This window comes from Python bivittatus, unplaced genomic scaffold (genome assembly GCF_059951505.1).
Source record: "Python bivittatus isolate LINGU-HERP-01145 unplaced genomic scaffold, Pbiv_v1 ctg000480_np1212, whole genome shotgun sequence".
Lineage (NCBI taxonomy): Eukaryota > Metazoa > Chordata > Lepidosauria > Squamata > Pythonidae > Python > Python bivittatus.
In genome coordinates, this window is record NW_028277075.1 from 44,689,260 (window position 1) to 44,703,780 (window position 14,521).

At 36.4% G+C, this 14,521-nt stretch overlaps 1 protein-coding gene across 1 annotated transcript in view; it reads left to right on the forward strand.

Moving 5' to 3' along the window:
- The window catches only part of NELL1 (neural EGFL like 1), a 351,666-nt gene that overhangs the window by 130,424 nt on the left and 206,721 nt on the right, over positions 1–14,521 (forward strand). The gene's annotated exons all lie outside the window — the stretch shown is intronic.

The following is a 14,521-nucleotide window of genomic DNA, read 5'->3' on the forward strand; positions in this document are numbered from 1 at the left end:
TTAAATTCCAAACTTGAGATTTTTTTAAAAAAAAATGCTGATGCTGCTTTTGGCTCTCCAGAAGAGAGGCACCTGTGCAGTGCATAGCAGCTAAGGATTATTGGCCATCTTGTCATGTGAGCTTGCAGACAGACAGACATACATACATGCTTCTTTTAGCTGATACTGTAACATATGATGGGAGAAGAAGAGAAAACACACTTTTTTCACAATCACTTTCTCATAGGAGAGGGAAGCAGATATTCTGGCAAAAGAAAGGAGAATGCTGGGACACCTGAACAGAGAGGTTTAGGGATGAAAAGAGAAGGATGATGGCTGGCAACCCAAAATGGATTCTAGGCACTGTTGGTTGCTGAAGCCTTGTTGGTTCCAGTGGAGGTCAGGCCAAGACTCCTGAATCAGAGTTGGCTGGTCTGGAAAGATGGTACTGACGGACATGTCTTCTCACTGCAGATGGCCCCCAGCAGGTGGAGGAAAAACTAAGGCTCCATCTTGCTAACCTGAAAGAGATTGCCAACCAGTATAATTAATGATGATTGATTAGACAGATTTTCTCCAGGATGATCTGTCCCCAATCTGGTTCTTCAGGTCTTTCAGTCCTTCCACCTTACTGATGATTGTCCTCTTTTCCCCCTTTCCTTCCCCCTTTCCCAGCGTTGTAGAGTTGCCAAGACAGCTAAATATTTGCATAATGTGTCCAAATGTGATAATTTTTATTTGGTCATTTGTGTCTTGTATGAGAACTTTGGATTGATTTGTTCTATGATCCATTTGTTTTCTTAGCTTACCATGGTATTCTCAGGAGTCTTCCAAAGTTCAGAACTCTACCAAAGTTCAAAAGTGTGAATACTCTTTCTATCCTGAGTTATGCCGTTATTTAAATCTAAGTGGGGAGCATTTAAAAAATAGCTACAGACATAATTGGGTAGACTTTACTAGTGGCAGGAAGCTTTAGTTGACAGCAGAGAAGCCGTTACCTCCGGAAGGCTTGAACCAACACATATAAATAAGTGTTTTATGGCTGCTGAAATGGAGGGAGATGGAAGAGTGGGGGAGAGTCCAGTCAAGACAGTTGTAAATGCCTTAGATAAATGTTTTTTGACTTAAAGAAACTGCGCTGCTGAAAGAATCACTTCTCATCATGTTTATGCTCAAATAAAAGGAAAAACAAATCATAAGAAGGATTTTTAGTGTGTTGTGTGTTGAATCATTTCCTGTTAATCCACAAAACCCTTGATGGCACCTCAAAGCTATTGCCATCCAGGGATAGAGCAGAGGACCTGTGCAGGGTTAGAATTACTTGCCTTTATTAACCAGTAACTAATGTTATCTCGCATTATCCTAAGCACAAGTTCTGTTTTTAAGGTTCTGAGTATTGACTGTCCCATTGGGAGAGTCCCCACTGATCTTAATTAGCCTCTGAAAGCAGAGATGTTTGTGGGGTGGTGAAAAAAAAAATTTTTTGATTTGAAAAAAATCAAGATGGTGGCCACAATTATGCAACTCATATAAAAAGGGGTGGGGCTTCAATTGCATGGTTGTGTCTTGTCTTTCTTGACTTCTCATCAGACTTCCCTGCATGAAAGGGAAAGCTGCATCTTCTCTGCCATTTGTCTCTTTTGTTTTTTGTTTTATCAGCCCAGCTGTGGCATGGAAACAGCATTAAATTAACTGGGCTGCCACAGGGCCTTGGATGTGGGTTATGCAGGTCAACTATTCTCCCAGACCCTTCTGGTTTTGACTAACAGTGTAAGATCTCCAGACTGGAACCGAAAGGTCAAAGACACCTGTATATGTTGGTACATCAGAACTGGGTCCACAGATTTTCCCCACATTTAGTTGTGGAGTAATTTTGTCCTTCCCATTGATACGTTACTGGGGTTCAGAAATCCTTATGGATTGCATTCATACCAACCAAGACTTACAAGCAGATTTTGATGTACTTTCTGCCCATTCCCATTCTACATTTATAGGAAGGGTGAATACTGTTGCTTGGCGCCTTGCAAAACAGGAAAGCAAAGAAGGCTGGAATTTCTGCATGTTTACTTCCCCAAAGAGAGGGAAAGTAGTAGAAGTGCACTTCATATTTCTAGACGTTAAGCCACAATTTTATTTCTATTGTTGTTACTATATATGATGATAGCTAACTGTCTTGATTAAAGGACATCAAATTTGTATTAATAATGATAGTAGATCACCATTATTATTACAGGGCATCATTATTAAAAAGAATAGTATGAATAATGATGATAACTAGTCATTATTATTCAAGGACAGTATTGCAGGAGAGAAAGTTGACATAGTTCTTAACTCAGTATAGTCCCCGCATCCTAAGAACCATTAACCTGAATGTGCATTTGAGAGTTGCTAAGTCTGAGTAGATAAAAATAGTTTTTTTCCAATTTATTTTGTGGGTTCCAATGCAAGAGTGAATTCTTTTGCATCATTAATGTGTTTTCTGGAAGCCAAAGCAAGATGGAAAGTGCTGTTTCCCATGTTTTACAGAAATATCTCACAGAGTTTCTGAGAGACCACGAATTGGAACATAAACTCTTGAAGCCTACCTATGGGATTTAGCTACTAATAGATTTCTCTCTCTCTCTTTTTTAATTACCATGATAGTACTTTAATACTACAGATTCCTATGCTAGTAAGCTGACATAAAAACAAGGATGAAAGTGTTTAAGGAAAAACTTTGGAATATATTGCTGAGAGCAAAGGAGCATTTAATTAATCAGTGTGTATCTTATATGATCTCTATTTTATGATTACTGGAAAATCAATTAACTATGTCTGATCTGAATGTGATAAATTTATTTAGAGCAAAGTATTCCAAGTTGTAGTTTGTGAATTGTTCATCTATCAAAAAAAAATATGTTGCTGCTTCTCACCAACAAGTTATGTTCTGCCCAACTTATGTTCTGATACTTGCCAACTTCTTTCCACTGAAACGCATTGCATTGCAGAATCCATCTGGGGTAAAAAAAACATTTAAACCTTATTTTCTGTTAATTACTGTGTGTTTTTATGCATAGTCAGCAACAAAGGGAAATGACTAGTGAGAGTATCAGACTGGATGAAAATGTTGCTCTATGCTACTATACATTATTTGATTTTAAAGGTTTTCTTGTAAGAATATTCCAATACATAATCATGGATAAACTCTAGAAACTATTTTAAAAAGGTATATCATCATCATCATCATCATCATCATCATCATCATCATCATCATCATCAATAAAAGCCAAGCAGAGAATACTTTGTTGTTCTAGTCTAGGTAAAATAGAGATATAGAGATATGGATATAGATTAGACATAGATACTGCCTCTTATTCTATTAAGATTTTAAGGCCAACTTAAAACCAAATATGTCACTATGGTACTAGTAGTTGAAATAATCAGATTAAAATAAGATTAAATCTGGCTAGAACAATTACAATTCTGGTAGCCTTATTTTGTACCTACATCAGAACATCGTTTGACAACTTTCCAGGCCACAGAAATAATTATACAATCTTGTGTAAGAGTCAGATTCTTCCCTCAATTCCACCCCAAATCTTATAATGTTTTAGATCTTTGCATGGGCATATTGCTGATCCATGCTCTGGGGTATTTTTAAGAGCAGTATCAGGTATAATTCATTGTAAAGATCTATTAGGGCTTTTACCAGGGATCTGTGTGACCAAACTATCCTTGTCTAGAAACAGCTATAGTTGATCCAGCTGAATACGCACTTAAATCACCTAGACAAAGTAACAAACTGGATTTAAGGATAGTTCCAAATTGTTTAAGCCTTTCCCCCCAAATATGTGGTTTATACATAATTCTAGTTTATGTGCATATGGCAAATGAATGAATATACATTTAAAAGCACAATTGAATTGGTTGTTTCGGAAAAAAGTTTGGGAGAATGAGCGAGGGATAAGGAATGGTAGGAATGTTCTGAACATGGTTCTGAATGTGGAACAGACCAATTCTAGGGAATTTCAGGGGTGGATCCTGAGGAAAACAGACATGGAAGGAAACACATGGAAGAAACAAGAGTGAAAGTAGAACTTCCGGAAGGAAAAATACAAATCCTTCATGGAAAAAAATATTAGAATATTAATTTCTCAACAGAATGAATGGTAGGTGTGATGGAACGGTTTGATGAAGGCTGTGCTCGGGGAGATAAGCATTTCCTTAGCCCCCAGCAGGAGTGTGGGAAGGTTAAGAAGATGAGACTGGCACCACCCTAAGGAATTCATGGTGTTTTAGCTTGCTGGCTTGAGAAGTTAGATTCAGTCTGGAGAGATTTCTGTCTTGAGCTGGAAGCTAATAAACGCAACAGAACTGTATCTGCACTGTCTCGTGTGTAAGGTTCACCCCGTTCATCTAGATAAACTCTCGTGACACGTGTGTTCAACAAAGAAGTTTACTCAAGCATAACGCAGCAGTTACAAACAAAGCCAGGACTGGCTTGGCACATTTCACGGTACAGTTTATAGTTCTCCCCTTCCCGTGCTTTGCCCCGTTGCTAAGTTACATATTGCAGGTTGCAGATTACCAACTGCCCCGGTAACCCCCCCCTGCTACTCAAATGGCTCAGCCAGTTCCCATTGTCCCTTAATCATTCTGCCCCACCGGCATGGTCGTGTTTCCTCTGGGTCCTTTCAGTTGCATGTGAAGCCGGGGTTTTCCCAATTGCGCGCTGATCGTCTTCCCGCGGGCCATGGCTTAGTCCTTTGTCTCGGTGCTCACAGTTAATCAGAGTGGATACAAAACTTCCACTCTGCGGTTTTCCTGTTAAGTGGGCGCAGGTGCCTTGTAATCAGCCGTGGCTTTCACTTCCTCTTTTCTCCCCGGCTTGCGAGCGGGCGGTAGAGCTGACTCAGCATGGCTGGACAAGTTCCTAGCTGTGCCGCGCTGGCTGAACCTGACATCGTGGAGTTCTTTGGGCTGAACCTGACAGTAGGTGAGTGTAAGGAAGGAGGGTGTGAAAGCTGCTTGGAAGGAACTGGAAAGAATTATGCTTCAGAGCGCCAGAAAAGTATGTGGAGTTATTCTAATGGGAATTATGAAAAAGGATGCTTGGTTGAATGATGAAGTGAAAGAGACTGTGAATGAATGAATGAATGAACGAACGAACGAACGAATATATATATATATATCCATTCATTCATTCATTCATTCATTCATTCATTCATTCATTCATTCATTCATTCATTCATTCATTCATATTCATTCATTCATTCATTCATTCATTCATTCATTCATTCATATTCATTCATTCATTCATTCATATTCATTCATTCATTCATTCATATTCATTCATATATATATATATATATATATATATATATATATATATATCTCAACCCAACAGTTCGAAAACTTATGTGAGTAGATAAATAGGTACTCTCACTCTGGTGGGAGGAAAATGCTGGCGGCACCTTGCGAAAAGGAGTCTGGAGCAGTTGCCAGTAGCACGGAAGCCACGCTCTCCCAAAAAAGGCGCGAAGCAACGGAAACCCCGCCTCCTGCGCTCACCAGCTGGGCTCTGCTCTAGGAAGGAGGCACTGGCAAACCACTTCCAAAACACCTTGCCTTGAAAACTGCAAAGGACTCGTCCAAAAGCAGTCACTGCAGAGTCGGTAACGACTGAGTGCAGATTAAAAGATGCAGATTATATATATATATATATATATATATATATATATATATATGCAGATTATGCAGATTATATATATATATATATATATATATATATATATATATATATATATAAGAGATTGTTAAAAATGAGACTGAGAGAAGGATGCTACATAATATGATGCAGAGAAAAAGATAGATTGCAAAAACATAGTTAAAGAAATCAAGGACACAACCATACTGGTTTCATCAGTTGTCTCCCGTTTTTCTTTCTCTTGAACTTATGTGTACAAGAGATATGTTAGTGTCCATGGAAAAACTGATGAAAAGGGAATAATAAATGCAAGAATGTTGAAAAGTGGTAAGGCTGCATGTAACAGGAGAAATGCTAAAATATGGATATAGTTTTCTTATAGAATAATTGTGCAACTTGTTCTATGTGTATGGAAAGACTGTATCTATGCCTGACAATTAGAAGAGTATCATTAGTGTTCTTCTATACAAAGGGAAATGTGGCAAGAGTGAATACAAAATCTTCAGAGGAATTAGTTTTGTTAAGTATGCCTGGAAAAGAGTGAGCAAAATTTGGGAAGTGCATTGTAATTTTATGACAGGCAGGGGATGTGTAGTACAAATTTTTGATCTGAATGAATGTGAGGAAAGAAATTGATTGTACTTTGATTTAGAGAAAGCATATGATAAAATGAATAGGCTTGATTTATGGAACTTTTGTATTAATATGAAGCTGAAGATTGATTGTTAAATATATATAAGTGCTATATATTTGAGGGATATAAATGTGTATGTACTCCTGAATACAGATAATGCTATTTTGTTGATTCAGAATCCAATGATTTACAGCAATTGCTAGATTCAATAGAAGAGAATATGTGTAGTTCAGGGTTGAACTGTGGAGGATGACTTGAATAAGGATTCTAAAATGGACTTTAAAGAAATGCCAGATTATAAGAGAGACATGGAAGATATGGAAAAAGTGCTGTAGATCTGAAGATGGACTCAAAGTTGTTTGATTATCAGAATGATATGGAGAAAGAAGCTGTAATGGAGCAGAAGAGTGACTTTGAGAATTATCCCATTTTGGACCTACAGAAAGGAAATGCCAAATCTCTGAAACCTTTTCTGAAAATAGATAGGAAGAGAATGATAAGAGATTGTTATTTGGGGTTTTATTTGGAGATGAGACTGAAGAGCTTTTCAGAAAGAAGAGGAAGGAATCCAAAGTGGATTTATCAGATCAAGGTTAAATTGTCCATGTTTTGATCTTGGATTGTTAATAATGAATTTTCTATTTCTGACCAAGACTGTAAGATGATGATCTATACCTGTAAAAGTGATTTATTTGGTTTTGTTTAAAACATATATATGATTATTATTAGTCTTTTGTATGCTTAAGGAGAGAGATCTTTTAGGTTTCATTTCTCAGAAAAAACTTAGAAGCTAAAATGCAAAATAGACCTGTTTGTTTAAGCTTAAAATATATAGCTTATTATTACTGGCATTCTTAATGCTTTTGTTGATTAGACTGATTGTTGAATATTTTTCATAATTCAGTTATTGTTTAGGGATGAGAAAGGGGATGAAGAGGTGTGTGTGTGTGATTTAAATAATATTGTGAAGAAAATGAGGAAAATATATCTTTGGGTGAATCTTTGGGTGAAAGAAGCAAGTTTTTAGAGGCCTCAGATGAATAGGATTGCCTTAATAAAATTGAAACATAAAGGAATGTGCAGCACCCTTGAAGCTGACATGAATGAGGCTGATTGTAAACCCCCTGTCACAAGCATCCCCAATAGCAATGTAAGGGAGGATGTCTTCATCCTGGCAGTTGGCACCTTGAACAATTTGTTTCTTCCCCTTTATTGCTTTCCTTATAGATAGCAGTTGTTCCGTCCTTGTAGATAGTGGCCAAGAACAGGGGCAGAAAGTAACCTGAGAAGTATTGCTCATCAAAATATGCCTGCATCATCATATGAATATGTATTTAGGTGTGCCTGCATCATCATATGAATATATATATGTGAGTGCTCTTTTCCTTCCCCTTTCTTGTAGAACTGTATAAATGTCAGGGCATCCATTTTGCCTACAGGGGAGTGTCTCCCACTAACCTTTGGTGGGGTCCCCCTCCAGTATGTACTGTCTAATAAACACTACAATGAAGCCCTGATTATTTTGCCTTTGAGTCCTGAGTTTTGATTCCACAATATTAGAGAAGGTGTTACATTACTGTTAATACATACATTTGTTTGGAGGGTGGAAGAAGGCATCTTTTCTTTCTTTCTTTCTTTCTTTCTTTCTTTCTTTCTTTCTTTCTTTCTTTCTTTCTTTCTTTCTTTCTTTCTTTCTTTCTTTTCTTGTTTGTAGGTTTTTCAGTTCTGTATTAGTGTGTATATATGTATATTAAAATATTTTAATAAAATATTAAAAACAAAAACAAAAAATTAGAACAAATACATGAATTTGTGTATCTTTTTTGAGGTATGAAAGTTATCCCAAGAAGCAAAAATGGCTGTGATAACACCTTGTTTTTTCCCCCTTTGTTATATGGAAATAAGACTTGGTATGTCAAGAGAAACATAAAAATAAGTTGAATTCACTGAGAATGGGGTACTTAAGACATATGTATATAAAAACAAGAAGAGACAGGGTTATGAATCATTAGATGCTGATAGAATGGGGATTGAATGCAAAAGTGAGCAACCGATACAAAATAAGTATGTTTAGATGACATAGTTATATGGAGAGAATGAATGAAGATCAAATTGCAGAATAAATGTATAAGGGAAAAGTGAATGGGTTGAAAAGAAGGAGAAAACTGAGAAGTTCATGGTTGGATGGAATGGGTGAAATTCTCAAAAAGAAAAAGGTGAGAAGTTTGTAGAATAAAAGGAAATGTAAGAAGATTTGCATGGACATGGTGGAAGCAAGGATGGTTTGCAAAGGCAGAAAGGTATTGAAAGGCATAAAGAACTTTGTTGTAAACTAGATTTAGCTATGTTTCATTTTCTTGTCTCATGCCTTTAATCTCCTTGGCTTAGTGTTTCTTATTCCTCTCCTGTGTTCTGCATAGCATTCTTACTCTAAAGGGAAAAGAATGATGATAATGTTATGTATGTGTGTTTGTATGTATGAGTGTGTGTGTGTATGTAAACTCAAGCAAAATTTAAGTAATCAGCATACAAGTATACTACTAGACTGCCAAGTTCATCTGGAGTTTCTTCATCAAAGAGATACAGTTATCTTATCTTTTTGCTGTGATCTAGTGGTTGTCCAGATTTTTGCAGCCCAGATCTGGTAGTGCTAATCTATGCAAACATCTAGTACACCTCAGCTCATCACTTATAGCTGTGAGTATATTTTTTATCTTGATGGTCAGTTTCAGGTGTTCAATGCTGAGAAGTGATGCCTATAGGTTTGTCACTGTAGCTTAAGATCAAGAATTTACAGTACTTTCCATAATGAAGCAAAAAAGTTATTGACAGGCTGAGAACTCCAGCAGGAGAAGGATAATATTCTGTTAATGCATTACTACTGATATTTTGTATTCATTTTACCTTTATGCTGTTAGTATAGCAGAGGATTGAAAAGATGTGTAATAATACAGAGATTGAATTAAAATCAAACCTTACCAAACATATAAGCTTAATTTAGTCATTTACTGAACATGGAAGTAAAGATATTATTCTAGATTTTGATATTACGTATTTGACATTTTCTCAGTTGTAGTATAAATGTATCATTTAAATTCTTAGGTTATAAAAGTGATTTATTAATGACTCACATTTTTAGCAAACCAATAGTGAAACATGCACTATCCTTCCCTAAAAAGAATCTCCTATTGCATGTAATCTCCACATTTCTTTATTGTCCCAGAAACAGAAAAATAAAGACCATAATGTGATTGTTGGAGAAGTTGGATGCAAGTGGTTTAGAGCTTTATATTTCTGGTATGAAATCTTGAATCTGGCTGAGTAAAATGATAGCTGATGCAATTGCTACAACACTGTTATAACCTGTATAAGGCAGGGTGCTCCACTTGACAACCTGGCTTCCACATTTTGTACCAGCTGTAACTTGCAGCCCAAGTGCAAGGGCAGCTCTACATAAAGGATATTAGGGTGACCTAACTGTGTCTAGGTAAAGGTGTAACTGATATATCAACTAAAACTGGTAGTTGTACTCCTAGCCATAAAGACATTTTGGCTTCCAGTGACAGCAATGACTCCAAGAGCATTCCCAGCTACCTATCTGCTTTTCTGATGGAATGCAATCACATTTAGATCAGGCAAATCCCCCAATTCCTATATCTGGGAACCACCCACCCTCAAGATTTCTGCCTTGTCAGGATTCCATCTCAGTTAACTGGCCATTGTCCATCCCATCACTTTTTCCAGGCACTTATTCAGAACATTCATACTTCTGATTCACATGTTATAGAGAAGCAGAGCAGAGTGCCATCAGCATATTGATAACCACCCCAAGTGGTTTCAGTTAGATGTGAAATATAACTGGGTACAAAGTGCATCTTACAGCATGTCACAACATAACTTTCATGGTGCAAAGGTCCAGTCACTCGAAGATGGTCCCTGCAAGTGGAACCTTTGTAACACAAAGTGCTGAAAGCCAAGTCATGGAGATGGTCCAGGAGAATACTATTGTTGATGGTAAAAGCTCTTGAGAAGTCTCTACTGTCCAGCCCCCTGTACTGGTCTGTTGAGAATGTCCTTGAGAGACAGGAGGAGGAGCAGCAGACTAGGCCATGGTCAGATAAGAGGCAGCTTAGCCTGCAGAAGCATTGGGGGTGTGGCAAACATCTCAGAAGGGACCACCCCTAGTTTCTTGGACTATAAAAGCCAAGGGGGAAGAGATGTACTTTCAGACTTGGAATATTCTGTTACTGTAACCTTTACAGTAAAGGTAGTGTTAGTACTCATGGTTGGTGCTTCTTGTCTGAACTACCTCTAAGGGCAGACTAAGGGCTGACACCCAACAGTAATCAAGAAGGTTAGGTTCTCATAGTGGATAAATATGTACTTTAGCTTTCCTTTTATTAGCAGGTATCTTAAGGTGGGTCCTTTTTGATGCCTTTGATCCTCTTTAACTCTGTCCTGATGTAAGGGAGAGCTGACTATGTGTTTATATGAATGAAATGTCCATCTGTTCTTATTCTGCAGTGTTTTGCAGACATCCTTTCTTGTTTCCAGTCTCAGAGAATTCCATTACAACTTTATTTATAAAGTGAATTATCACTTGGAAAGGGATGCTAAATTCTGCTGTCAACTTCTCTCCTGAAATGTTATCTTAGATTTTAAATGTGCTTAATCTTTCTGCAGCTGGGGTTAAAAAATAAAAATGCATACCAACTAGCCTGGAAAGGAAAGTGGATGAGGAGAAAGAGCTTGGAGATGAGAATCTGCAAGCATAGGAGAGGCTAAATATTTTTCTTCTTCCCCACCAATCCCTATTTGGAAGTGTGGTAACTGATCCTTGCGAATGATTAGTAGTATCTTGGTGAATGATGTAGGGCTCATCATAACATAGTTTTATGCTCATTCATTCTTATCTGACAAAGACTGTTATGCTTTATCAGATCATTTAATCCCTTTGCAAGCATGGAAGCAATTTCCCCCTGGGACAATGTGTGAGCATGAAATGACAATCACATACATGCACCAAAGACAGTCAAGTCTCATTTTAGTTAGTGTACATTTGTGTCTGTCTGTCTGTCTCTCTCCCCCCCCCCACCTTTGAATGCAGCTTTCTCAAGTTCTAGTTCCACTGTTGTTATCCCCTATTTCAAATAATCTCACACTGGACATTACCAACCTGACACCTATCAAAGAACATCAAAGAACTTCTGAATCTCTCTTTCAACTTAATGGAATAGCTTTTGAGCATCAAAAACACATCACAAATGTGTACTGTTTGTCTAGTGAAAAAGGAAAGATTGTGTTTATCCTCATCACACTGCTAGATTTTGAAGATAAACAAGGGTTCACATAATCTGCAGTAGTAGAGCAGGAAGCTGAAATAGTGAGTTCAGAAGGATTACAAAAGGCAATATTTTAAACAAAAAAACCCACATTAAATGTATCAGGAGCTCTTCACTTATTTGTAGATATGCTAACTAAATAAAATATATGGTTAATCAAATGTCAAGCTTAGGGAGTAACTTGATTATCTTGGGGAATCTTAATCTCTTTGGGAAGTGCTGCTCAATTTGCTAAGTACACTATGTTGTTTTATATTATCTGGTACACTAGGCGTGGGACCTTGCTGACTTTTTTTTAGTTATTTGGTTCACATGGACTTGGGAGTACATTTTATTTATTCAGTGGGCTAGACCTGGGAGCAGACATACATAGAATTGTTCTTAGTAGAACAAACTGAAACTCAAGGAGAGAAAGAAGGAATGCAGCTTTAATTTCTTTGCTTGATTTAAGAACAAAGTATTTCCTGAGTGGTTTAGTTTGGATTTATGACATTATAAGAGAAAAACGACTGTGTATGACATATTGCTAAGGATAACCTTCTTCCCTACATTAATTCTGTTGAAGGGTCAGCTTGAGATATTTTGGTTATCTTCTTTTTGCAGTGAAACAGAATTTATCCTAGAACTTGAGTTTACTTGAAATTATATTATTATATTTGCCAAATGAGAAGATATGGGTCAAAATGTCTTTGTTTACAGATGTGAGTCAAAATGTTTTCTTTTCCTTATAACTCTTTGTTAAAGCTCCAGAATGGCCTAGATTAGCTTGTAGATAGAAGAAATGAGTGACCTGAATCTTACTCCTCCAAGATGTCACCCTAACAAGGAATAGCTGATCAATCCAGAGAAATTAGATGATATGATGAGCACTAGCTTACCTGGTATTCTTCTGCAATAAGGGTTCTAGACTTGGCTTCATTTCTCAAGCTATCAAACTGACTTCCGTGCACTGCCACACCATACTCTGCTTTGCTTTTGCTGCCTTCTAGAATCTGAACAATTGTTTGCCTTAAGTTGCATCATATGCTTTGCTACTTGCCCCGGACTTTGACTTGTTTTGGGCCACACAACTGATCAGTTTTTGGCTTTCTGGAGTTTTCACTACTGCTTTTAAACTTGACCTTTACCATCCTGTAACTCTGCCTAGTCATTACCCATGGACAAAAGCAATATGCGTAATATTGGGAGTCTTGGAGAGGATATTGGAGGTGGGCTACATAGAAAAAAGTGGATTACCTGCTCACAAGCAATAATTTGTGTATTGCATTGGATTCTCGCCTTTGTATGAATGGGCTTCATATATATTTTCTTGCTTTTTTGAGAACCTTCTGAAATACTATAGCTCATAGAGTTGTATAACTTAATTTGGTAAACATTGCTATAGTATAGACCATACTTTTTAATCTTTTAAATAGTGACAAACATAAAATTACAATACCAACAGGACAAAAAAGATAAATGGTAGCTATAAAAAGAAGAAAAAAACCCTAGATATATTATGGTGATTAAAATAAACCAAAAGCAACAAAAAAGAAAAAAGGCTAATTAGCAAACAAACAAAAAGAAAAATCCATATAACATTAATCAGTATTGATACAAAATTAACTCAGACCTCAACTTTATCATTAAATCTAGACCACACGGAAACATATTGCTTCATCTTCTCATTTTTAGCACACAGAGACTTTTCAGAAACAGATAACAGACTCATATCCTAATTCCATTCCTTAAAATCATAATATAACTTTCTTTCCATTTATGTAAAATTATCCTCTTTGCCAGGTGTTATACACTGTTTCTCCATGTAAGCCCAAAGAGGGGAATACTCATAAAAGGTCTCATTCCAAAAGAATATAAATGTTAAAATAAAAACCCAATGATATACTGTATTTGAAAATCTGGTAGGTTAAAACTGCTATCCTCATAAGGTAACCTCATTTTGGCCAAGGATATCTGAAGGGCTTTAGCCTGCCATAAAATTTTTCTCATTAACCTATCTGTATAAAATATCTAACAAAGGTTAACATTAGAATCCCTCTTAAAATGTACATTAATGTCGATGTCATATTCATTTTAATAACATTAATCTTGCCCCAGAGACTTAATGGAAGTTTTAACCATGTTATGTTTCTAAAATTGCATTTATGCATTTAGATATATTTAACTCAATATATTGTGATATATTTAAAGAAAGATGCAAATGCAAATATTTTATAGGGTCTGTAGAACTTGTAAATCATAATCTCTTGCAGTAATCTATGGATGTAATGGATCCAAAAGGCAGTAGATTAGACTTTTTCCATTCAATAGTATAATCAGAAAATAAACCATATTGTTAGTTTTAATCCTAGGTGCATTGCCCAGAGTCACAATTATGTGATGTTATAGAAAGTGATATAATAAATAAAATACCATACTGAAATCCAATGAACAAAAGATGGTGGAAACTCATATCTTAGATTCATGTCATAAGCTCAGTCTGAACCATACTGAAGGTCTTTCCAATATCCAGCAAAATTTTAACAGTTGTTTCCAATGTATCTTCTGCAATATCCAAAATATCAATAATCAGGCAGATATAGTCAGATGCTTGTCTATATTTTTAGAAATTCAGAGTTGTGTGGATTATACAGTAGATGGTGTTACTTTTTTCCTGGCAAGTTTTGCAGTTAATATTTTAGCATCCACGTTGAACAAATATGTTGGTCTATAAGTTGCACATCTAGTACAGTCTTTCTTAGACTTTAATATTACTGTAATATAAGCCTCATAAAACAGTAAAGATAAATTTAGAGAGATTAAATGACTGATTATAACCACTAATAATATTGGTGCCAACAGGTCTATTGCTAACAGGTGTATCATTCAGTTAGAAGTCCA